This window comes from Apium graveolens, chromosome 8 (assembly GCF_009905375.1).
Source record: "Apium graveolens cultivar Ventura chromosome 8, ASM990537v1, whole genome shotgun sequence".
NCBI classification, from domain to species: domain Eukaryota; kingdom Viridiplantae; phylum Streptophyta; class Magnoliopsida; order Apiales; family Apiaceae; genus Apium; species Apium graveolens.
Window position 1 is genome coordinate 178,261,893 of NC_133654.1, and position 27,000 is coordinate 178,288,892.

The window sequence follows — 27,000 nt, forward strand, 5'->3', positions numbered from 1 at the left end:
TATCCGGATAATACGAATTCACTGCTTAGAATACCAAGAACCTATTTAGTGAGTAGTTACCGTACAATTAATTCCTTCTACCCTGCAATGTCACGATTAAATACAAGGCATGGAACTTGTGTCAAGCCTATCTTATTTAATTACTTGCTTTCCCATTCACTATACTTAGTTCTATTTAATGTAAATTAGAAACTCCTTTATAATTTCATTCACTCTGGCCAGAGATTCCTGAACTAACATAAGTGGATCAGCATTGAACATTCTCTTCCTACACTGGAAGGGGTAGATCCTTTATTGATCATACACTATCTTCGTGTACAAATTCCTATACCCAGTAGAGCCCTTATAATTGTCCCTTGAGACTAAGAACTAAACCAAAGCATAGTTCAGTGTACACAAGATGACTATGATGACCTCAAATCTAAGGATACTTGTACAACTATCACTATATGAACAACTGTTGACACGTGAGTGAACTCCATCAGTTGTTCAGCTGTGTAAGTCATGTTCAGTGAACTTATTCTATAATAAGCACCTACATACTAGCTATAGTGTCACCACACAAATGTCTATGAAAACAGACATCCTTCATAATGAAGCAAGCATAGTATGTACCGATCTTTACAGATTATTAATTACCAGTTAGTAATCCTACGACCAGGAACTATTTAAGTTTAGAGTTATCATCTTTTAGGTCTCATTATTATGATCTCATCACAATCCATAAAAAGCATTACTCTAAACTGTGGTATATCTTATTTAAACATTTAAATAGATAGAGCCCGCAATAAAAACAAAATAAGTCTTTTATTAATATCAATGAAATCAAAACAGATTACATAAAAGTTATTCATAAATCCTCATACATGATTGGACTTAGGACATATCTCTTTCAACTTCTCCGTTGACTTGATACCTTTCAAGTTGGGAGAATTTGATGTTATTATAAGAATGGATTGGTTGGTCGGTAATAATACACAGATCGACGATGCGAATAAGAAAGTGAAATTGTGAACTGCGGATAATGTAACAGTAATATTTAAAGATGAGAAATAGCGGAAAAAGTTCCTGACAATGATGCAGGCTAAACGATTGCTACGCCAAGGATGTAAAGCTTATTTAGCCTATGTATTGGATACTGAAAAGGAAAGTCCAAGAATTGAAGACATTCTCATGGTGTGTGGGTTTTCAGATGTCTTTACAGATGAACTTCCAGGATTACCTTCGGATCGAGAAATTGAGTTTACTATTGATTTAACACAAAACAAGGGACCAGTTTCGAAAGCACTGTATCGAATGGCACTGGTTGAAATGAAAGAGTTGGCAATGCAATTACAAGATTTTCTGGACAAATGAATGAGAAGACCTAGTGTATCCCAATGGGGTGCACCGGTATTGTTTGTTAAGGAAAAGGACAGTAGCATACGACTATGTATTTATCAATAATCGACTCATAGAATTCTATTCAACACATACTTTTATCTACCCTTCGTTTCACCCAAATCCGATTAACGGATTGAAAGTTATGCAATAATCAAGTAAACACTGAATATATATACCGATAGTCAATCAACAAGTCACGTATAACACATAACACATCACGTAATCAATGACATATTATTTATAAAGAAGTCTCGGGTCATAAATAGGCTTTCTGGCATTTAAAATGATTTTTAAAACATTTTTCGGAATTAAAACGGGTCGTTGGATCAATTTCGGGTTAATAAACAGGGTTCGGTTGGCCAATTCTGGCTCCGAAACAATTTTATAATAATTATCGAGCCTTGAAAATAATTTAGAATAATATTTTAAAGCTCAAAACTATTTTTTGGAATTTTTAAATCATTTTTAAATAATTAAATCTAATTAAATAATTAATTAAAATCAATTAATAATTAATTAAATCAATTAATCAATTAATTTTTGAATTAATTGACCAATTAATCAATTAAAAATTAACTGAAATTAATTAACTAATTAATTCAGATTTATTTTTGAATTAAAAATAATTTTCGGAACTAAAATACTAATTTTTAGAATTTTCAGAAATTAAAAATGAATTTTTATAATAAAAATAAATAGGAAATATGATTTTTGAATATTTTTAAAACAGGATTCCTATTTTTGCAAATTTTGGAAACCTCAGGGACCTAACTTCATCATTTCCAAAAGTACAGGGACCAAACTGCAATTTTGCAGTCCAGTCGCCGGAAAACGTCGGGGGTGGCCGGAGAACTCGACTCCGGCATCCTCCCACCACCACAAGCTCCAGATCAATACTACACAACACCAGGAATCTATATCTGCAATCAAAATTCATCAATAACCCAAGACTTGGCCGGAAATTGGCCAAGAACATCGCCGGTTTCCGGCGAACATCGGAAAATTTCAAAATACAACTCCCTTCGATTCACTAATCCTCTGTTAACGAGCTATATATCAATCGATTGCAAATTTCATAAGGAACACAACCCACTATAAATCAACAGCTAATAACCCCTAAATTAAAAACCCCCAAATTTCAATTGAAAACATTCATATGGGTTATAAACCCTAATTTTAAAATTCGAAAATCAAACTCAAATTTGAACATGTTATTGAACTCCAAATCAGACGTACAATATATCAAAATCATCAGGAAAACAAGCTCTACATCATGCAATCATCAAATCATACAAACAATCATCCGAACAAAAATTCATATTTTTCATAAAAATAATTCATAAATAAATAAATTTCCAGAAAATAAACATTTGATTCTGCAGTTCTGAAACTTGTATAATCTGATAGTACCCTTCAAAACCTCCGTTTTGGTTACTAGAGCTTCCCGAGCATATTTCAATAACACCTCCAGATAGTAGTTTGATTCTCAGAAATATTTATGAATATATGATTTTTCTCTGTAAAATTATATAATTATCTGTCTGCAAATAATTTTGATACGAAATAAAATACGGTAAAAGGCTATTTATAATTACGGAAAATTAGTATCCCGTTGGATCATTCCGGATATAAAACGGTACGTTTATTTATAAAAACTGATCCAAACGGTATCGATTTCCGGGATAATTATCCAAACCAGTACAATTTGTAATGCGGTCTTGGTCTCAGTGCCTAGTTACATGTACTACGAGGTGATAATTGGGATAGTTTAATAAAAAGCTCCCATTTATCGAAAATACGGGTTTCATTGATTTACCGAAACGAATATTGTATCGAAAATGTTGTGCCGGGACCCGCGCAGAACAAACCGTACGCCGGATCGAAAAAGTCGAAACATGGAATATGCTCGGAATATTACAACTGGGTTAGGAAGGAGTTCTCGGAAGAGTTTCGGGTTCCAAAAACGTAACAACGGATAACGTCGGTTGGTTCCCGTTTTTATAACATTCGGTATGACAATCCAGACTGTCATGCTAGTTCATTTTCAATTGTCTTGCTGATTTAAGATTGAATTTAATCCAATTAAACTTCTGAAAATTCCTAAAATTAATTCTGAATTAATTAATCAATTAATTTAATTAATCAATAAATTAATCTTTGCAGATATAATTTATTTACTTAATTAAATTATATGACTTAATTAATTAATAGAGAATTAATACTAACCCTGAGCAGCATCCATTCTTCTGAATATCTTCTGAAAATCACTGAGAATTATGAATCAATTTCACCACTTCAACGTTGACACTCGATGTACTGTCTGGTTCATGAGTGACTAACTTCTGTGACGTTTCTTCATGTCTTGACTTTGACGCTTTGATTTTCTTCAAATTAAATCCTTGTAATTAATGATACTCTGACGAGATCTCTGTCACTTGATTAAATCCACGATCTTGATTTATATCACTGAGGCATGATCAACTTCTTGAACTTCTTCCAGTGAATTACCTCCTCAAGTCTGTAGATGAACCTTGTTTCTGAATCCTTTGACAGATATTACTTTGCGAGATCTCTCTGACGGTCGATCCACTATTTACTTATTACATTCTTATTTGAGTTGAGTTGAATCCTCGAATATACAAATAGGTCTATGACATATGACTTACAATCTCCCCCTATTTGTTTGTTAGACAATAACACACAAATACCTAGAGGATAACTCAACTAACAAATAAGAAAAAGATATAAACATACATGCAAAGTAAATAGCAGAAAAGTTCTGGATGAGATTTAACATTTTCCAGATTCCAAGTAGATGTTCCTCTAGACTGAACATATCTTCAAGTAGTTCCATCTTCATTTGTACAGCCACATTTCCTGTTGAGAAGCCCATATCTCTTGCTTCTCCCCCTATGAGAATCAACTGATTAAAGAAGATCACCTTCGTTTTACCACCTCTCCCGTACAATAGGATCCGCAGATAAAAACCAATGGTACTCCCCTAACAGCTTCTTCCCTTACTAGGAAATCACCTTGTGTTTACCACCTCTCCCGTACAATAGGATCCGTAGTTACAAACAACAATGGTGTGGTGTAGTGTACATATAGGATCTTTTTCTTCCTCCCTGCTATTTCTCCCCCTTAGTTGAGGAATCCTCCAAACTATTACTTAAGCTTTTATCTCCCCCTTAAAGAAGGAATGTATGCCGTCGTCTGAAGGAGTTCTCATATTTCACTTGGTTGGAAAAGAAATAACAAGTAGTTTCTCTTTCTTCCTCACTGTGAGTGTGTGATTGTGTTTTAGTGTACCTCACATGTGTTTCACTCTTCTCTCCACTCGTGTTTACACTCATTCTCACAAGTGTATCACTCCTCTCATAGCTCCATAATCCAGCTGTACCTGCAAGGAAAATCACCTTAGCCATCCTTAAGGAGGTCACAGGTGGTGCAATGGGAGTTCGCAAATCCCCATCCTTGTTAAACTCGTCAGATGAATCTGAGTCATAATCTACAAGTTGCTAGTTTCCCTTTTAGAGTTCCAGATTTGAATTCTGGGAAGGTAAACAATGATCCAACGAATTTAGCATAAAGATCAAGGTTCCCTTCTAATGTCTGTGAAGACATTTCCTTGTGACTCATCAGGTAATATCTGAATCATTGTCAACAAGTTGCCGATCTGTGCCTATGTCAGATCCACTATCCTCAGATGCATCCAGGGGATTTAAGCCTGGGGAGGTAGACACTGACCACTGACATATGGCTTTTGGATCAGTATCCTCTCCTAACACCTGTAAAGGCAATTGGTCCACTAACGAACCTTAAACAATCGAATCTGACCTTAAAATGGTCGAAACTCTTGTTTCCGTCAACTCATCCTTTGTGTGTGTAACCTCTCCTTGTGCATCAAGAATTGATTATGTTTGAAGTGGTGACACTACATCGGATACCTTGGCCGACAGGTAAAATTCAATAGACGCACCCTATTGAGAGAATGAATCTAGTAACTGTTTTTGTGTCTTTTCAGCCATTACATCTTTTTGAGAAGATGTATGGGGGCTAGCAGTTGTCTCGGTTTAAATACTACTCATCTATGTATGAGACAGAGCTACTGGGTTGACTACAGAACCTTCCTTATGTGGTGCACTAGGCACTATCTCCCTCACGCTCATTCATACTACTTTTAGTGGTAAAAGAGTGTTGGTTGGTTCTGTTTTTGTGTTTGTCTTTACAGTCTGGGATAGACGTTGTGGGTTTTCAACCTCATGACTGTCAATGAAAGAAAGTCATTGGAGACTGAACCTGTAACACAGAACATATGGTAATAGAGAGAAAATGATTTACAATAGTGATTTCAAAAGATTTTACATGAAATAAAAAATCACTAATGTAGAAAGAAGTTTGATTTTGTTTTTCAATATGAATGAGTTTTTGATAAAATATTGATCACTTAGGGTAAAGTCTAAGTAATTCTCATTCATGTCAAAAGCTTACAAATATCTGCAACATAATGTTAACAACATATCATTGACTGATACTTGTCAAGTACTTTAGATACTAATTGTTATGTTGCATAAACAATATACCACTGCACATATAAAACAATATGATTTAGTGATAAGATAGTTATTAATATGACGACTCTACTTATTCATATAAAATTATAACTTCTGTTAGAGTGCCATACCATGTCCTTGACGATTGTTTGAGCAGTATACTAGTTCATACCAACCTGAAGTGAGATTGTGACGAAGAAATTGCATAGTCCAATAGATCTGCAGCTGCAAAGTCCATGAACTGTGGTGCATTGACTTCCTCTTTTGACTTACCAACCAGGAGTACACTTGTACACATCTTACTAGAGTACAATTCCAAGTGTAATGTGCAGCAGGTGTCTGATATGTCGTAATATTCTCAAGTCTCGTCACTGGTGCTATATGTTAGATACTGCTTTCTGATAATAATCTAGCACAATATACAAAATTACAATGATAACATTCCCAGCTTGCAAACAGCCATATCCCTCAGATAAACCTTTGCTGTTATCTCCAAAGGTAACCAGGGGGCCAGCTTTCTCAATCCTCATTTGATAGCAGGGCTCTATCTCCGGTCATATGTCTTGATGATCCACTGTCAAGAATCCACACTACCGGTTACACCTGTATACTGCCCTGCACTTCAAATGGATTAGACCTTCTTCGGAACCCAAACTTGGTTGGGCCCGACATACTTGTAGAATTGTCCTTTGTCAGGCAAAACAACATTTTTAATTTTAACGATCTCAACATCCTCAATGACTGAACATTTGACCTTGTAAACAGCCTTAACAAATTTCTGTTTAAGCTTAGGCACAAATGTCTCCTTTCTAGCCTTAGAAGGACTAGCAGTCTTAGACCTATCATGCTTCTTATTATTCACATACTGACGAGGAGTAGTCTTATCATTAGACACATGCTTACCATTAAAATAAGCATACATCATATTAAAAGCACAAGACATACAATTAGAAACACCACATGCTTTATGAGAGTGATTAATAGCAGGCAATTTATGCATGGTAGACATGGCATTTTTGTTATCCAACTCATGTGTGTCTGAGTTAGTCTCAGTTGCTTTCACAACTTTGACTGGAACTTTCGACACATTTGACTTGGAAACAACCTTCTCATTAGCAAGATCTTCAGCACGTATTTCTTCTTGAATAACAGAAGAGGTCGCATCAAATGGTTCAGCAATTGATGCTTTATAGAGGGGTTCATCAACACCCTTAAGCACATGTGGTACTTCCCTCCCTTTAGCACATACATGAGGAGGGGAGTTTATGCCTAATTCTCCAATAACAGCATTGTAATCATAACCTATTCCAGATGTTTGATTAACAGCTTGCTTACTGTAGAACTCTTTAGCCTTCGTACAAGAATTGAAGTGGGCTCTAACCTTAGTCTCAAGACCGGTGATCTTGTCTTTGAGAATAGTTTCGAGTTTTCTATAACAGTCAACTCTATTCTCTAGAAAAGATACATGTTCTTTTAATTTGTCTTGATTAATGTGCACAAGTCTTAATTCATTGACCTCTTTCTCAAGGTCTGTGATCTGTAAACTTAACAGTTCATTATCACGACGTGCACAATCTAAGTTACCTCTTAGATGATAAACCATTTCAGCATCAGAAAGTTTTACCTCTATTCTTGACGATGAAGCTTTTCCATCAATAGCCATAAGAGCAAGATTTCCTTCATCTTCATCTTCACTGTCAGTATCATCCCAGCTTCTTCCCTTTGCCAGATAAGCCCTTTCAGAGTTCTTTCTTACTTGCTTTGGCTTCCTACATTCTGTGGCAAAGTGTCCCAACTCATTGCAGTTATAGCATCTAATGGTGCTCCGATCAACCATCCCTGTTTTGTATCCATCACTGCTGGTGTTAGAGGATGAAGATCCACCTTTCTGGAATTTGTTGTAGTTGGACTTGTACTTAAGCTTGGGATTCCTCTTGAATCTGACATGGGAGAATCTCTTGACAATTTGGGCCATTGACTCGTCTTCCAATTGCTCCAGCTCTTCCAAGGAATAAAAATCATCACTTGATTGATTTGTAGTAGGAGGATCATATTCTGCTACTAACTCATTTTCCTCACCCTTGGAAAACTGTACCATTCTTTCTAACTGTTGAGATTGTTGTTGTTGTTGACCTTCAGCTACAAGTGCATTAGATGTGCTGACCATTCTATCCTTCCCGTAGACTTCCTTCTGTTGAATCTGCTCCAACTCATAAGTTTTTAACACTCCATAGAGCCTGTCCAAAGAAATCTCACTCAGATTTCTAGCTTCTCTAATGGCAGTGATTCTATGTTCAAGATGAGCTGGCAGTGTTAAAAGGAACTTTTTGTTGACCTCCCTGATTGAATAATACTTTCCATTGATGTTCAGGTTGTTGATCAACGCATTGTACCTCTCAAACACTTCAGTAATTCCTTCTCCTGGATTTGATTTGAAATGTTCATATTCAGAGGTTAGGATTTCCAACTTGTTCTCCCTAACTTCCTCTGTGCCTTCATTAATTACCTCAATAGTTTCCCACATGTGTTTAGAATTTTTACAGTTCATCACATGTCTGTTCATCAAGGGATCAAGGGAATCAATTAATATTAATTGAAGGCTGGCATCCAAGGAGGCTTCTTCCTTCTCAGCAGGAGTAAAATCTTCGGGCTCTTTTGGATAGGTTCTAGCTTTAGTAGTCACCACACCATCTATTATTACCTCTGGTTCAATAACCATCGGAGTTTTTATACCCTTCTTTAACAAGTTTGAATATTTGGGATTTGCAACTTGTAAAAATAATAGCATCTTCTTCTTCCACATGATATAATTCTCTTTATCAAATTGTGGAATATTAACGGTTCCTACTTTATGTGAAGTCATTATGAATTTTTGAATAAATAAAAATTCAAGGAGTTGAAAAATCATAAAAGTCTAGGATCTTGATTTGTTCGTTAATCAGAAGGCTCTGATACCAATTGTTAGGTCCCAATGAGTTTGTAGAAGGGGGGGTTGAATACAAACAGTACCAAATAATCGAATAAATGCGGAATAAAAAATGTGAAACAAAATTCAAGTTAAATAAAAATATTATTAAACTTGAAAGGTGTTACAACAACTGTATCGATTACAAGGTATTAATCTCAAATCAATTATCACAAATCTAGAATAAATTCGATATGAACTTTTTCTATTTTTGCAATAATTAGAATCAAATGCTAAACGCGATTTGAGATTAAGTTCTAGGGATTTTGATCCGCTAGATTGTTACACAAGAACAAGATAAATAATTCTAGTGGTTTGGATTTAACATTAACAAACTAGAATTTTGATCTTGATGTAAGCAGAGAAGAAAATAAAATGTTTCAAGGCGGCTGCTTTTTTTTTCTTTGTTCTTGAATGTGTTCTGTATGATTGAGATTTTTTTGTTGAATGACTTCTGCTTCTATTTATCAGCAGCCGAATTAATTGAATTGGAATGACAATCCTTTAAGCTTGTATGACAATCGGTGAGACTATCCTTAGAGCTAGCAAGACAATCAGAATGAACTAGCAAGACTTTCGGTAGGACACTCTTTTGAACTGGCATGACTATCGGTAGGACAATCTTTTGAACTGGCATGACAATCGGTATGACAATCCAGATTGTCATGCTAGTTCATTTTCAATTGTCTTGCTGATTTAAGATTGAATTTAATCCAATTAAACTTCTGAAAATTCCTAAAATTAATTCTGAATTAATTAATCAATTAATTTAATTAATCAATAAATTAATCTTTGCAGATATAATTTATTTACTTAATTAAATTATATGACTTAATTAATTAATAGAGAATTAATACTAACCCTGAGCAGCATCCATTCTTCTGAATATCTTCTGAAAATCACTGAGAATTATGAATCAATTTCACCACTTCAACGTTGACACTCGATGTACTGTCTGGTTCATGAGTGACTAACTTCCGTGACGTTTCTTCATGTCTTGACTTTGACGCTTTGATTTTCTTCAGATTAAATCCTTGTAATTAATGATACTCTGACGAGATCTCTGTCACTTGATTAAATCCACGATCTTGATTTATATCACTGAGGCATGATCAACTTCTTGAACTTCTTCCAGTGAATTACCTCCTCAAGTCTGTAGATGAACCTTGTTTCTGAATCCTTTGACAGATATTACTTTGCGAGATCTCTCTGACGGTCGATCCACTATTTACTTATTACATTCTTATTTGAGTTGAGTTGAATCCTCGAATATACAAATAGGTCTATGACATATGACTTACAATAACGTGTTTCATGTATCAATGCTTAAGAGATATAATCCTGATTCTAGGCATGTGATAGAGTATGAGCCGATAGAGATTCAAGCAGATTTGTCATATGTCGAGCAACCAATAAGAATTCTAGATCGACAGGAAAGGGTACTGAGAAATAAGTCTGTACTATTAGTAAGAGTTTTGTGGAGAAACACTATGGTTAAATAATCAACTTTGGAACTTGAGAGCGAAATGTTAGAAAAGTATCCCCAGTTATTTTCCTAGTGAGATTCTGAGGACAGAATCCTATTAAGGGGGAAGGATGAAACGAGTGGGAAATTACGATTGTATTATGTCAGAATAAAGGTGAATTATGTGTTTTATTATGTCATTAAGTATGTTTAATCATCAAACCTTAACTTTTATGTGCCATATGTGTTATGTGCAGTCAGGATATTTTCCGGGTATTTATTGGATATTTATTTTGTGTTAAATGCTTTTGTATCAAAATTATATGGCCCAAACTTTCTTTTAATAGAAGATATTTCATATAAAAAAATTGGCCTTATTTTGACCAGTATGGCTCGTGCCATATCGTTATTATGAACATCCAGTTATTTTAGAATTTTTCTTGTTTCGCGAAAAATGTCTTTTCTGGGCCCCTTCGGGTATTAAAAACCCCACAAAAAACTATATTTTTATTTTTATAAAATCATGGGACTTTGAATTATTCCATTTCTTTGCATTTTTTAATTATTCACAATTTTTGGAATATTTTGGCATATATTGTATATATTTTTATATTAAAAATTTCAAAATTATTATTCAAAAATTATTAATTAAGGGCCAATTAATTTTATTAGATGTATAATTAGGGCCTTAATTTTAATTAGGAGTATTATCTTTACTACTATAAATAGCCTAATTATTATTAATTAATCATAATTAAATTATTAAAAATGAGAAGAAAAAAAATCATATAATTCTCTGGAATTCGGGTCGAACTTTGGATTCAGGTTGAACAATCAATCAGTGATTTTGGTCAATTTTGAGCACCAAAACTGATCATGTGAATACTCAAATTGATTCTCTTGAACTGTTCTTACAATTTCTAGCATCAATTTCATATTTTGATTCGTATATTTTTCGTTTTAATTTATAGGGTTAATGTTCGAATTTGGGCTTTTTGATTCTAGGGTTATTAGAGTGATTTGATGATTGATATATCTTTGTTTGAATGTTTACATTCGATTTATGCTATTTATTTTCATCAAACGATTCCTCGATAGTGAAATTCGATTATTAGGGTTTATACCCCATTTTTGATTAGTTCGTTTTTGATTTAGAGTAATCTGAGGTTAGTTAGCCGTTAGGGGTTTTATTATACAATTTATAAGCTTTGATTTAAGCTATAGAACATGTGATTTCATGTACAATCTGTGATTTCGAAGTTTGGCCGGAAAATTTTGAGTTTTGATCGGAGATGGAGTTCCATGGATGATTCCGAGTTGTTTTAGCCAGAGTTGAATTGTTGAGTTGATTTGGAATGAAAACCCCTCAAAAATAACACCAAACGGTGTTGATTTGAGGCTGATCGGAGCATGGCCGGACTTCGGGAACTTACCAGAATCTGGAAAAATTCCGGTGTGTTCTTGGTGACCCGACATGTTCTTCCCAACCCGTTTTCAACCCGTTTGTTGACCGAACTTTGATCCATTCTGACCCAAATCTATTTTCTGACAAATGTTTCTATATTTTATTTTTATTATTATAAATTCTCAAAAATCAGGTTTATTTATTTAAATAAATTGATTAATTAATTAAATTAATTAATTAATTAATTTTATAAATAAATCTGAAATATTTTCCAAAATTTGAATTTATTTATTTATTTATTTATTTTTTACTTATTTATTTATTATTTATTAATTATTCAAATTGATTAATTATTTTGATAAATAATCAGTTTATTTTAAATATTTCTTTTTAAATTCATTTTAATTCCAAAAATTATGGAAAAATCATTTTTAATTCAGATTTTTCCCAAATAATTATTTAAAATATATTTGAGGTTCAATTATTTTAAATAATTTATTATTTTAAATAATAAATTAGTTTATTCCTATTTACTGATTTATAATTGAACCGTTTATCCGATTTAAACGACACGAAAGCCCTTAGACTCAGAAAAATGATCTATTTTCAATAAAAATAGTTTTACATCTTAACTTCTTGCGATAACGAGTCGGCTTTCGATATTTCTTTATAGATCCTATTAATTATAAATAGGAGTCCAATAAATTTCTAAAATTAGGGAACGAGCCAGATATTGTTCGATAATGCGAATATTGATCCGATTTCAATTCTTAAAAATATTTTTAAGCCTATAATGACTATGTGACTTATGTGTTATGTAATTTATGTGGTTAATCGAGTCCTAATTGCTAAATAATTAGTATACGGGTCAGTTATAATCGTACGGGTAGACGATAAGGGCTACGTCCAGTGGAATTGTGATGCGATTAAGATACGAGTCGACTAAATGAGTATCTTTATTTGATAGATACGAATCAAGCAACGCAGATCAAGCCAATGTTAGGGAGTTGTGATATATCTACGGTAATCGCGTACCAAGATATTTTTTCCCTATTCTAAATTCAGAATAGTGAATTGCTTTCCTTTACTCAAATTCTCAACTCAGTAAACATTCATAATTCCTGTTCACAAACATTGATGCACAATTACTATTTCTTTAATTATATTTTCACTTCGATTCCTGATTTCTCTTGTTATGTTGAATGCTCTATCCATATTCCAATAGATTACACCTTATATATATCCTGATATATTTTTGATGTTGGGATACATCAAATCATACCGATTGATTCAGATGCTCATATGTGGATTGGATGGTGACGATAAGGATCAGGTATAAACTGGATCCTATGGGCTGGGAATTAACCGGATTCTCATTTTGGGTCGTAGAGCCTGGGTACCCGAATAGATCTATATAGGTAGATATAGCTTTGCACTGTATCCTGACTAATCAGCAGGATATAGGTGTGAATGTTAATCTTGTATCCAATCTAGTTTATTGATAATCGTCGATAGTGACCTTCATTATTCTTTACGGGATTTATGATGGCCCGCAAGGCCCATGAAACTGGCTGTTGTTGTCCTGTTCAAGAAAAAAAGATGATTGACAAGGACAAGAAGGATTATAATTTTGAGGATCTTTCATCAATTATGAAAGATTCTAAAGTTAGACAACTTTTACATAAGCAGTCTTGATAGTGTCATGTCTAATAGGGTGATTGAATGCAAAACTACCAAGGAAATTTGGGACATTTTAGAGGTCAATTGTCAATGTTAGGTCCAAAAGGTACATACAGAGGGGGGTGAATGTATGTTCTTCGTTTTCTAAAATTAATTGCGGCGGAATATTAAAACTAAAACGAATTAACACACGAAGAGATTCTGGGTAAATATTCTTTTCATTCAAAAGTATAAATACCCAGGGGTTTGCTTACAACTCCAAATATAAAGATCTAAAGCAATAAATATAAAAAGAACCAAAACAATAAGTTATAAATTTAGGGTTCTTCTTATCACTCAAAAAATTAAAAGCTCATATCAAAGGTATTGATTACAATCAAGAGAGCTTTAAATAATGAGTGTTACAAGTTTGTAAGGCTTTAAATGGTGTCAAACAAATTGTACATGATCTCCCCTTGTCAAATCAAGCTTTTAAAGTGAGGTGAGATAAATTTGCAAGAACTTCGCACTTTATAAAAATGGAGGAGATTCAGATCCAATTGCTGCTGATTGATTATATAGAGTGGTAGGCTGGAGAGAGAAGGAGGCTACGTGGCACAACCAAGACCAAACAAATTCAATTGACAGTTTTCAAAATAATTGTTTAAATCCAAGTTACGACTCAGAAAATTGTAACCGGCGACTCAGAAAACCACAACCTGCTACTCACTATTTTTGTTTTGAATTTGATCAACCTGCGACTGCATTTGATTCACTAACCTGCGACTGTCTAAAAATTTAGTTGCGACTTGTATATCTTCTAATTTTGTGTTTCTTTTGCTTAGTTTGTACAGCTTTTTGTTTTTCTCCTGGGCCCCGCACTACAACTTGCAACGTACAAAATTGCTGCAATTTAATTTCTTTTGTTGAACAAAATAAAACAAACAGATGGGTCCAGTTTTTATCCCTTTTGTGTTGTGAACAAATAAGAAGAAAGACTGCTTCTCCCTTTTTTTATTCGAGTCAAGACATGCAGGCACATGAGATGTTGAGGCTGCACGCGAAAATCAACAGGTGAGGGAGTGGAAAGTGTGTCTCACGTGCCAAGAACAAGAAGGAGTGACGCGTAGTGCGCGTCACGCGCGCGTGGATTTGCGCCTCAGAGAAAACAGAACGCGGCAAAACACCTGCCAAGTTTCTTTGTATAATTCCTTTGATTTGTTCATTTTGTTTCTGTGAACTTGGTTTCCAGGGGTCCCACCGCGTTTCTATGCATACACACAACCAAGCCTGTTTCTTCTTATTCGAATAACCAACTGCTCCCTTAGTTTCTTTTCTCCATTATACCGAGTGGAAATATGCATGCAAAGCTGGCTGGTAATTTTCAGGATTAAAAAAATTAAACATTAGATTTTTAATTTAACTAAATAAATTTGATTTCATTTATTTATTTAGTTAAAAATCAAAGCTCAATTTACTTTTCCAAAATTAAAAGTTGATATTAAATTAAATAAATAAATGTTTTGAAATTCATTTATTCAGTTAATAAAAATCAATTTTTAATTTATTTATTTTAAAATCAATTGCGATATAAAATTAAATAAATAAATGAATTAGTTTCCATTTAATCATTTAATAAAAAATCAGTCATTGATTAAAAATAAATCTTGTAAATCCTCGAGTTGTACTCCTCTGTATCCGCAGGCCTTCTAATATGCGGGATTTTATACCTCAAAATATTTCCAGTCTTCTCGAGTACAAAAACCATTTAAGAGTATTTCTAAAACTAATACTCCGTTTCCTTTCACGGATCACTGACGTCTAGTGCACGGGTCTGGTTCATAGACGACTAGTTCAACTCTCAGACCTTCGTATTATACCCGTACAAACCATTGTTAAATCTTCTACCAAATATAACCAACTTTACTAGGAATCCTTGAGCTCTTCACACTGATCCTGATAACTCCTTCGAATGACTCCAACCTTTTTCATCTGATGCCTAAATATATTAATGAACTTCATATGGATCATTGTTGACGTCTTCTTCACTACAGCTAACAAAACCTTTTGTGCATATACCCAATTAAACAATCTGTACTAATCCTAGTGGAACATAGATTATTTCAAAGTCATTGTTTAATGTTGAGTTATCCAAACCAGTATTGTTGAGTTATACATACAGCTTCAATCTTGCTCAATAGTCAAGGCACTACTGCTATCAAAAAGAATAGAAGGATAATAATCACTCAGGAACACTTGGACAAATAATATGATCCAGAAGATTCTAACTTGAAGTTTCTTCTTGCACTCCTTAAAAAGTGGGACTTGAAAGTCACATCTATAAGGGACAACTATGATTTTAATGAGACATCTCTGGATGAGATTTATGGTATATTAAAAACTCATGAACTAGAGATGGAGCATAGAAGCAAGACGAAAGGGCCTAGAACAAGACAGGTTGAACTCAGGGTTGAAGAGAAACCAAGGGAGAAAGCTGGGAGAAAAAGTCATTCTAAAGGAAAGGCTATAATTGCAAAGTCTAATACTTAGTCATCAAAGACTGATAATGACTCAAACTCTGATAATGACTCAAACTCTGATAATGACTCAAACGGCTGCTCCATAAGTTAAAAGCTTCAAGAAGATGGCCTACAAAGACTTCAAGAAGAGAAAATGGTTTTCCAGAAAAGGCTCTAGTTCCTCAAACTCTGATAGATAGAACTACATGAAAAACTCTGATGCAAAGGAGTCAAGGTATGGGAAAATAGACAAGTCAAAGATAAAGTATTATAATTATGATAAAGTTGGATACTTTGCAGCTGACTGCAGAAAGCCGAAAGCTGAGAAGAAACAAACCTTGATCACTAAGAAGAAGAATTAGGATGATACATCAGAATCTAGTGAGGATGTCAATTATGCTCTCATGATAAATGCTGATAGTGAACTTGAGACTACTTAGATGAAGGTACCTCAAACTACTCATGCATTTGATACTGATGATATATGTGAATTAAGGCTATTTCTTAAAACTCTGCATGTTAGTTATAGTGATCAAACACTTGAAAATTCTAGGATTAGAACTGAAAACTTTAACTTAAAGAAAAGAAATAATCACCTAGAAACTGAGTTGATTTTCATGTTGGAAACTCAAAAAGAAAGAGATGATGCTTTGTATGTTAAAGAAAAACTATTAGAAAAACATGCTTACCTTGAAAAAGAATTAGCTAAAGAAAGATAAGTTATCAAGATTTTGACTAATTCAGGAAAAAAACTCAGGGTTTAATAGAAAGTGGTTGTTGGTGATCAGGATTAGATTTAATTTAAGTGCTGATGTTGTTAAGTCGTTAAATGAAATAGGTTCAACCTCAGCACCTAAGTTAAGCTTAAAAACTGATAAGTGTGAACAATTTCACACTAAATCAGTAAATGTTGGTTTAATGACTCAGAAACAGCTTAAGTAAAAGCTAAAGGAAGTTAAATTGAAAAACAAGGAAAAACGGCCAAGAAAGAACAGAAATGGAAAGGTAGGTGTAAATAAGGAAAACAAATATAAATATATTCCTAATGCACCTAGAAATTCTTGTTTAAACTGTGGTTGTACTAATCATCTTGTTGTTGCTTGCAGAAAGAATGTTAGATATATTTGTGATGTCATGTCTAATATGATTTGTGTTTAGTTTTCAGATCTTACTTAAACAGGACAAATCAGTACTTAACTGAAAATCAGCACTTATACTGAAGTCAGAACTTAAGATATCAGAACTTAAGTTATCAGGAGATAATATCAGGACTTAAGGATACTTTCATATAAGGAAGGCGGCTGATTGAAAGGAAAGAAGATCAAGACAAATACAAGAAGAGATATGCATAAAGAAGAAATTCTATGAAGAATATAATACTTGGAAGAAAAGATAATTGATTGATATATTTTAGGAAGCAGAATTATATTTGATATCAATTAGAACATTATCTTGTAACTGTGTAGTATATAAACACAAATGTAGGGTTTACACTATATGTGTTATTGTTAGGTCTCACACACTGTAGAAGGGGGTTGAATACAGTGTTTATCACAATCAAATCGAATATAAGAACACAACAGAAAATAGATTTTATTCAACACAATAAACTCTGTTACAATATGGAACTGTCCTCTCTCAGTGATGAACAAATTATCACGAAAGCTGAAAGGGTTACAATGAATAATAACTTCGATCATGATAACACATATAGTGTAAACCCTATGTCTGTATTTATATACTGCACAGTTACAAGATAAATTCTAATTGATATGAAATATAATTTTGCTTCCTAAAATATATCAACTAGTTATCTTTTCTTCCAAGTATTTTATTCTTCATAGAATTCCTTCTTCATGCATATCTCTTCTTGCGTTTGTCTTGATCTTCTTTCCTTTCAATCAGCCACCTTCCTTATCTGAACGTCTCCTTAAGTCCTGATATTATCTCCTGATAAATACCTCCTAATAACTTAAGTTCTGACAACTTAAGTTCTGATATCTTAAGTCCTGACTCCAGTATAAGTACTGATTTCTAGTTAAGTACTGATTTGTCCTGTTAAGTAAGATCTGAAAATCTAAATACAAATCATATTAGACATGAGATTATCAAATATATCTACTTGCAGTGGCCATATGAGTGGATGCACTTGAACAATCTTGTCCAAATTTCTTCAACAAATTTCTGGTGTACTTAGATTGACAAATAAAAGTTCCTTCTTCATTCTGCTTGACTTAAAGGCCCAGAAAATAGCTAAGTTCTCCCATCATACTCATTTGATATCTTAACTGCATTAGCTTGGCAAACCTTTTACAAAGTCTGTCATTTGTAGAACAAAAAATGATATCATCAACATATATCTGCACCAAAAGTAAGTCCTTTCCATGGTTGAGATAAAACAGTGTTTTGTCAATAGCCCCTCTGTTAAATCCACTTTCCAGAAGAAACTGAGCTAATATCTCATACCATGCTATTGGAGCTTGCTTAAGGCCATAAAGTGCTTTGTCAAGTCTGTAGACATGATTAGGAAATTTTGAATCTACAAAACCTGAAGGTTGTTCAACATATAATTCTTCTTCCAATTCTCCATTTAGAAAAGCACTTTTTACATCCATTTGAAAGACTGTTACCTTTTTGTGAGCACCATAAGCCAAAAATATCCTTATGGCTTCCAATCTAGCAACTGGTGCAAATGTTTCATCATAATCAATTCCCTCCTGTTGAGAATATCTTTTTGCAACTAGCCTTGCTTTATTCCTTGTTATTATGCCATCACTATCAGTTTTGTTTCCGAACACCCACTTTGTACCAACAACAAATCTGTTCTTTGGTCTTGGCACTAGGGTCCAGACTTTATTTCTTTCAAATTCATTTAACTCTTCCTGCATTGCTTGCACCCAATCAGCATCTTGAAGAGCTTCTTCCACTTTTTTTGGTTCAGTCTAAGAAAGAAAAGAGTGATAGAGACATTCATTTGATGTAGCTGTTCTAGTTCTGACACCTGCATCAGGATTTCTAATAATTAAGTCAGGTGTATGTGCTTTAGTCCACTTCCTTGCATATGAAAGGTTTTCTCTAGAACCGGATGCTCCCCCATGATCCATGCTGTCTTCATCAACCTTTTCTGATGCCCCCCCCTGAAATTATGCTCTCTGAGTTGGATCCTTCAGAATTGGAGTTCCCAGAATTATCAGAACTTGGCCCATCAGAACTTGATGAATCAGAACTTGAAGAGACTGTTGTAGATTATGATGCTTCTTGAGATGTGGTTGTATCTTCAGTATGCTCCCCCTGCACAGGTGCATCTTCCTTTGGCGTAGTCACCACAGTTTCAATAACATCAGAGTTTAATCCATCAGAGTTTACAGTATCAGGATTTAGACTGTCAGAATTTACAGAATCAGAATTTAAAACTTCATTCTCAAATCTCAGCTGATCATAATCATTGAAATCTTCAAGTCCAGTAATCTTCTTATCATCAAAAGAGACATTGATAGATTCCATGACAACCCTTGTTCTTAAATTGTAGACTCTAAAGGCTTTTGTGGAAAGTGGATATCCAACAAAAATTCCTTCATCGGCTTTTAGATCAAATTTGGATAGCTGTTCAGGATGAGTCTTAAGAACAAAACACTTGCATCCAAATACATGAAAATACTTCAATTTGGCTTCTTTTTCTTCACCGTCTCATATGGTGTATTTCCATGCTTGTTAATGAGTGTTGCATTTTGAGTAAAACAAGCAGTCTGCACAGCTTCAGACCAAAAATAGGTTGGTAACTTTGCCTCATCAAACATAGTTCGTGCAGCTTCAATAAGAGTTCTATTTTTTCTTTCAACAACTCCATTTTGCTGTGGAGTTCCAGGAGCGGAGAATTCCTGCTTGATTCCTTGGTCTTTGCAGAACTCTTCCATAATCAAATTCTTGAACTCAGTGCCATTATCACTTCTTATGATTTTCACAGAGTCTTTAACCACTTTATCCAGTTGTTTGACATGATCAATCAAGATAGATGCAGTTTCACTTTTTGTGTGCAAGAAATACACCCATGTGTATCTGGTGAACTCATCCACTATGACCATAGCATATTTCTTCTTTGCAATAGATATGACATTCACTGGACCAAATAGATCAACATGAAGTAGGTGATAAGGCTCAAGAATTGAAGATTCAGTCTTGCTCTTGAATGAAGATTTTCTTTGTTTTGCCTTTTGACAGGAATCACAAAGGCCATCAGGAGCAAATACTGATTTTGGCAATCCTCTCACAAGATCTTTCTTGACTAGTTCATTTATATTGTTGAAATTTAAATGAGAGAGTTTCTTGTGCCAATTCCAGCTTTCTTCAATTGATGCTCTACTTAACAGACAGATTGCAGAACCATCAGTACTTGTTAAAAGCTTGGCTTCATAAATGTTACCATGCCTGTATCCTTTCAAAAAAACTTTGCCTGTAGATTTGCTTACAACTTCACAGTATTCTTCAAAAAAATCCACATGATAACCTTTGTCACAGATTTGACTAACACTCAGCAAATTGTATTTAAGTCCTGAGACTAGAGCTACTTTTTCAATGATGACATTCCCAAGATTGATATTGCCATATCCCAAAGTTTTTCCCATATTGCCATCTCCATAAGAAACACTTGGGCCAGCTTTCTCCACAAAGTCTGATAGCAGGGCTTTATTTCCAGTCATATGTCCTGAACATCCACTATCCAGAACTAGGATGTTTTTCCTATTGCCCTTCAATCACAAAGACCACTAATGATTAGTTTTAAGGACCCAAACTTGCTTGGATCCTTTGGCCTGATTAAGTTTGTTAACATTTGCAGTGGATTTAGCATCAGAGTTTATGTTAACATTTTTCTTATCAGCATTTACCATATCAGACTTTGCATCAGAACTTACACTAAAAGGAATAATGCTAAGTTTCTTTAAAGAAGGTTTTATTTGATAATAATCACATTACAAACTATGATATTCCTTACAAGTATAAATGGAATGCCATAAACTACCACAATGAAAACAAGGATTTTGTGGCCTATATTTAACAGACTGACTCTTAACTCCTGACTTTGAAGGTAAGGAGTTTATATTCTTATTTTTCCTGCAAAAAGAAGCCAGATGGTTAGAATTTCCACAGTTATAACATTTCTTTCTAGGAGCATTAGGAACAGGTTTATAATCATTACTTTTATTCACACCTTCCTTTCTATTCCTATTTTTCCTAGGGAGCTTTACCTTGTTTACATTCTTAACTTTTTTCAGCTTATGCTTAAGCTGCTTCTTTGTCATTAAGCATATGTTAACTTTAGTTGGCTTATCCAGTTTTGGTTTTTCAGAAGTTAATTTCTCTTTAACTTCTGATTTATCAATATCAGACTTTACAGCTACAAACTTAACAGGATTTACCTTTGGCTTTTGTTTAATAACTATAGGCTCAATTTCTACAGTTCCCTTATCATTCTTATCATCTCCATAACCTAAGCCTTCTTTCCAGTTTCCACTACTTAACAAACTCTGAGTTGTTCTGCTAGGGTTAGTCCAAGTCCTGATAATCTCTCTTTCCTTTTCTAATTCAGTTTTTAGAGATTCATTCATTTTAAGTACTTCATCCCTAACATAAAAGGCATCATCTCTATCTTTCTGAGTTTGATGGAACATGACTAACTCTTTTTTCAAATAATCATTCCCCTTTTTATAAGCAAGATTTTCAGAAGTTAATCTTTCACATGTTAAAGTTTGATCTCTATAACTAATGAACATGGTTTTAAGATATCTTCTCAACTCAGTAATATCATCAATATGAAAGGCATAAGTAGTTTGAGGTACCTTTAACTCAGCAGCATCAGAACTGCTATCAGCATTTGCCATCAAGGCATAGTTCACCTCACTTTTAGAATCTGAAGTATCTGTCCAGCTTTTTTTCTTTGTGACAAGAGCCTTGCCTTTGTCACTCTTCACTTTCTGGCAATCAGGAGATATGTGGCCTTTCTCACCACAGTTGTAGCATTTGACATTCGAGTAATCTCCTCTGTCAGACTTTCCTCCTTTGCCTTCAGATTTTCTGAAACCCTTCTTATCAGAACTTGCACCTTTCCTGGAAAATTTCTTTCCATTTCTGAGTTTCCTGTATGCAATCCTTGTGATTCCTTTCACCATAAGAGTACACAGCTTCATCATCTCTTCATCAACATCCATCTCAGGTAAGCTTTCAGTTTCTGAGTCATCATCACTATCAGAACTTGATGACTCAGTATTAGACTTTGTGATGAGAGCTTTTCCTTTGCCTTTTCTTGAGGTAGCTGCTTTGGGGGATTCCTCCTCAGCCTTTAGAGCAACTGTCCTTGACTTTCTTCCATTCCTCTTGCTTCTTTCTTCCATCTCAAGTTCATGAGTCTTGAGCATCCCATAAATTTCATCAAGAGTTGTTTCTTCAAGATTATAGTTGTCTCTTATAGTTGTGGCCTTCAAATCCCAACTTTCAGGAAGAGCTAACAGGAATTTAAGATTTGAATCTTTAAGATCATATTCCTTGTCAACTAGTGACAAATCATTCAAGAGTTTGACAAATCTGTCATATAAACCAGTCAATGACTCATCAGGTTTTGAGTCAAAGTGCTCATACTCTTAAGTGAGTATAGTCTTCCTGTTCTTCTTAATTGAGTCAGTTCCCTGGCATCTTGTCTCCAAGGCATCCCATATCTCCTTTGCAGTCTTGCAGTTAATTACCCTATTTGACATGACATTATCAAAGGCACTATGCAACAATTGTCGTACCTTAGCATCCTTAGCAATCGATGAGATATCTTCAGCAGTGTAATCACTCTTCTCCTTTGGTACAGACTTTGCTGGTTCACCTGCAACTACAACAGAGAATTTGGTTGGCTTGTGTGGTCCTTCATTGATTCTGTCAAGGTATTCTGGATCTGTAGCTTCCAGAAACATAGACATCCTCACCTTCCATATGGGATATTCAGATGGTTTTAGTATGGGAACTCTAATAGTCTCATATCAATTATGGATTTAAGTCTTTGGAGGTTCTTCAGTTTTGGTGGGCTTGGTTGGAGTTTGTTCTTCTTCAGACATGATTGTTTTGGGATCTTAAACTGTTTGTGTGTTAACAGATCTGCTCTGATACCACTTGTTAGGTCTCACAGACTATAGAAGGGGGTTGAATACAATATTTATCACAATCAAATCGAATATAAGAACACAAGTAACAGAAAACAGATTTTATTCAACACAATAAACTCTGTTACAATATGGAACTGTCCTCTCTCAATGATGAACAAATTATCACGAGACCTGCCAGGGTTACAATGAATAATAACTTCGATTATGATAACACATATAGTGTAAACCCTATGTCTGTGTTTATATACTACACAGTTACAAGATAAATTCTAATTGATATGAAATATAATTCTGCTTCCTAAAATATATCAACTAGTTATCTTTTCTTCAAGTATTCTATTCTCCATAGAATTCCTTCTTTATGCATATCTCTTCTTGCGTTTGTCTTGATCTTCTTTCCTTTCAATCAGCCGCCTTCCTTATCTGAACGCCTCCTTAAGTCCTGATATTATCTCCTGATAAATATCTCCTGATAACTTAAGTTCTGACAACTTAAGTTCTGATATCTTAAGTGCTGACTCCAGTATAAGTACTGATTTTCAGTTAAGTACTGATTTGTCCAGTTAAGTAAGATCTGAAAAACTAAACACAAATCATATTAGACATGACATTATCAAATACATCTAACAGTTATCATAATCATAATTATTATTTATTATAACCCTAGCAGCTCTCGTGATAATTTGTTCATCACTGAGAGAGGACAGTTCCATATTGTAACAGAGTTTATTGTGTTGAATAAAATCTGTGTTCAGTTACTTGTGTTCTTAATTCGATTTGATTGTGCTAAACACTGTATTCAATCCCCTTCTACAATGTGTGTGACCTAACAAGTGGTATCAGAGCAATCTGTTAACACACAAACAGAAAAGATCCAAAAACAATCATGTCTAAAGAAACACAAACTCCAACCAAGCCCACCAAAACTGAAGAACCTGCAAAGACTCAAATCCATAATCGATATGAGACTATTAGGGTTCCCATACTGAAATCATCTGAATATCCCATATGGAAGGTGAGGATGTCTATGTTTCTGGAAGCTACAGATCTAGAATACCTTGACAGAATCAATGAAGGACCACATAACCAACCAAGCTCTCTATTGTAGTTGCAGATCAGCCAACACAGACAGTACCAAAGGAGAAAAGTGAATATACAGCTGAAGATATCTCATCTATTGCTAAGGATGCTAAGGTACGACATTTGATGCATAATGCCATTGATAATGTCATGTCAAACAGGGTAATCAACTGCAAGACTGCAAAGGAGATATGGGATGCTTTGGAGACAAGATGCCAGGGAACTGATTCAATTAAGAAGAATAGGAAGACTATAGTCACTCAAAAGTATGAGCACTTTGACTGTAACACCCCCAGATCCGGGGTCGGGGATCCGGGTTGTCACGGTCTTTCTTTCCACAATATCACTTCACTCAATTAATAATAAATAACCTCATACTGTGACCCCACACTAACACACACCACAACCCGTTATAGTCTCAGAGATGAAATTGAAATAAGTACAAGTCTTTGAATCCACAATTTAAAATTATTACAACCCAAAATGATTACTTGATAATTTACAGTTAATTGCCATTATCTGCCACAAGTTATAATTATACATAATTTGATTCTCAAAAGTAGATGGTCTAAACTACAATGGATCTACCTCTGCAGCTATAGCAGCTACAACATCAGCGGGAAGACGCGGGACGCTTCCCACGCGCTTGCGCTGGGTCTGCTGGAGTCTGGCCATCTCTCCTAACTGTTGTTGTGTGATGAAGAAATAAAGCAAGAGTGAGCCTTACAGCTCGCAAGATAATATATATAGTGATAACAATAATATAAGTATCTAAATGGATACTTAATAGCATCTCTATCATATGCAAGATAATTACTTGCTAGATATAAGTAAAAACAAGGAATGAAGTTACCAATACTTCACCACACTTATATCATATAAAGTTACTTGAACTGCCACCGTTCAAAGTATTATAAGTTTTAAGAAAAACATCCCATAGATGAGACCACAAGTTAAGACTTGAATAGATTCAATCTTTGAAAGATTATTGAATGAAAAAGTTATGAGATACTTTATTTAGTCCCGATATATATATATATATCCACACATATATATATCCCGAAAACATTTCCTGGAACCTCTGTTATGTGAAGTAGGAACAGAGTTCGAAACATCCAATGAATTTTGGAAAGGAAAAGAATTTTGGCATAAACCCGATATCTTGCTGATCAGGCAAAGATACCAATAAGTAACCTTTTCTACTAGTAGATGGATGAATTCCTCACCGGTCATCACCCTGGCCGCATTAGGACCTCGCGCTCGACCGTACCCCGGTCCCTCACGCGTTGATGGACTGCCACCCAGCCACTTACACAATAATAGACCGTACCCCGGCCTGTCGCTTATGCCGACTCAATGAGATGGGCTTACTTCCCGAACGTTGGGCAAGTAATCAATTCGTTTACCAAATCTGCAACCTCGTTGCGAATATAAAATACACCACAGAGCCGGATTCCCCAGGTTTTGAGCGAGTATTTAAATCCCCTTAAAAAGGAAGATCTTAAATATAAAAATGAGTTTTGGGATCCACTCTGACTTTTAAAAATCATTTTGAAGACTCGAAAACACTTTAAAGAGTGTTTGGAGTAAGGCTGATTTAATGAAGTAAATCAGTCCCCAGAATTTTTAGAAGTGACTGAATATTATTATTTAAATAATATTCCCATAAAGAATAATCTTTATAAAAATAATTGAAGTATTAAAATTTATACTTGAAACGAGTATTAAATAACCCAAGATATACTTATATGAAAGTATTATTTTTATTTGAATAATCGAAAATAAGTTTGATTATTGACATCTTATTCTTTAATAAAATAAAGAATATATTTCAGCAAATAATCGGAGTCATAGATCCTCAAATGAATATTCAAATAATATTCAATAAATAAAATAAGCTGAGTCATAATACCTCGAATGAATATTATAAATAATATTCATTAAATAAAATAAAAGAATCATACATCCTCAAATGAATATTCAAATAATATTCATTAAATAAAATAAGCTGAGTCATAATACCTCGAATGAATATTATAAATAATATTCATTAAATAAAATAAAAGGAGTCATAAATCCTCGAATACTATTCGAAATAATATTCAATAATAAAATGAAGTTTCAAGTTATCGAATAAACCTTATTCGATTAATAGTTTGGAAAACTATAACCATATATATATATAAATATATATATATCCATATCCATATATACAAGATTACTCGGGATCCTCGACTCCCGGTTTTTGAAAACATTTTCACCTTTGAGTCCCTATACTAAGGGTATATGCAAGATACAACTATCCTCTAGCATAGGTATTATCAAATAAACCAACAGATATATATCTCAAGAATATAAAACAGGCATGCATATATACCATATCACATGCTACAATATATCGCAACATTTGCTAAATAACAATCATGCAATATCACAAGATAATGCATAAACATACATTTACATCACAACAACAGTGTATCGGATAGAATACTTGCCTGAGCGACTTGGGGGTGAGAAAGGCTCGGGACGAGTCTGGTAACCTATAAACAACAAGTAAGTTGGAATTAAACCAAAATCACTTGTAAATCTATACTTTAACTAACTTAGACTCTAACGCTTGTTTTGCGCTCACCGATTTGCTTAAGTCACTCGGGTACCCTCGGCTCCATCATTTTTAATAATTTAATCTTTACGAGTTTTAAAGCGATTCCTTCGCGAATGACTTACCAACTGCCTAACACACTTACCATAAATGTTTCACACATTAATTAACCCTTTTTGGTCTTTAACCTATGTTTCAAAGTAAGGCGAGGGAAAAAGTTTCGTTCGCGA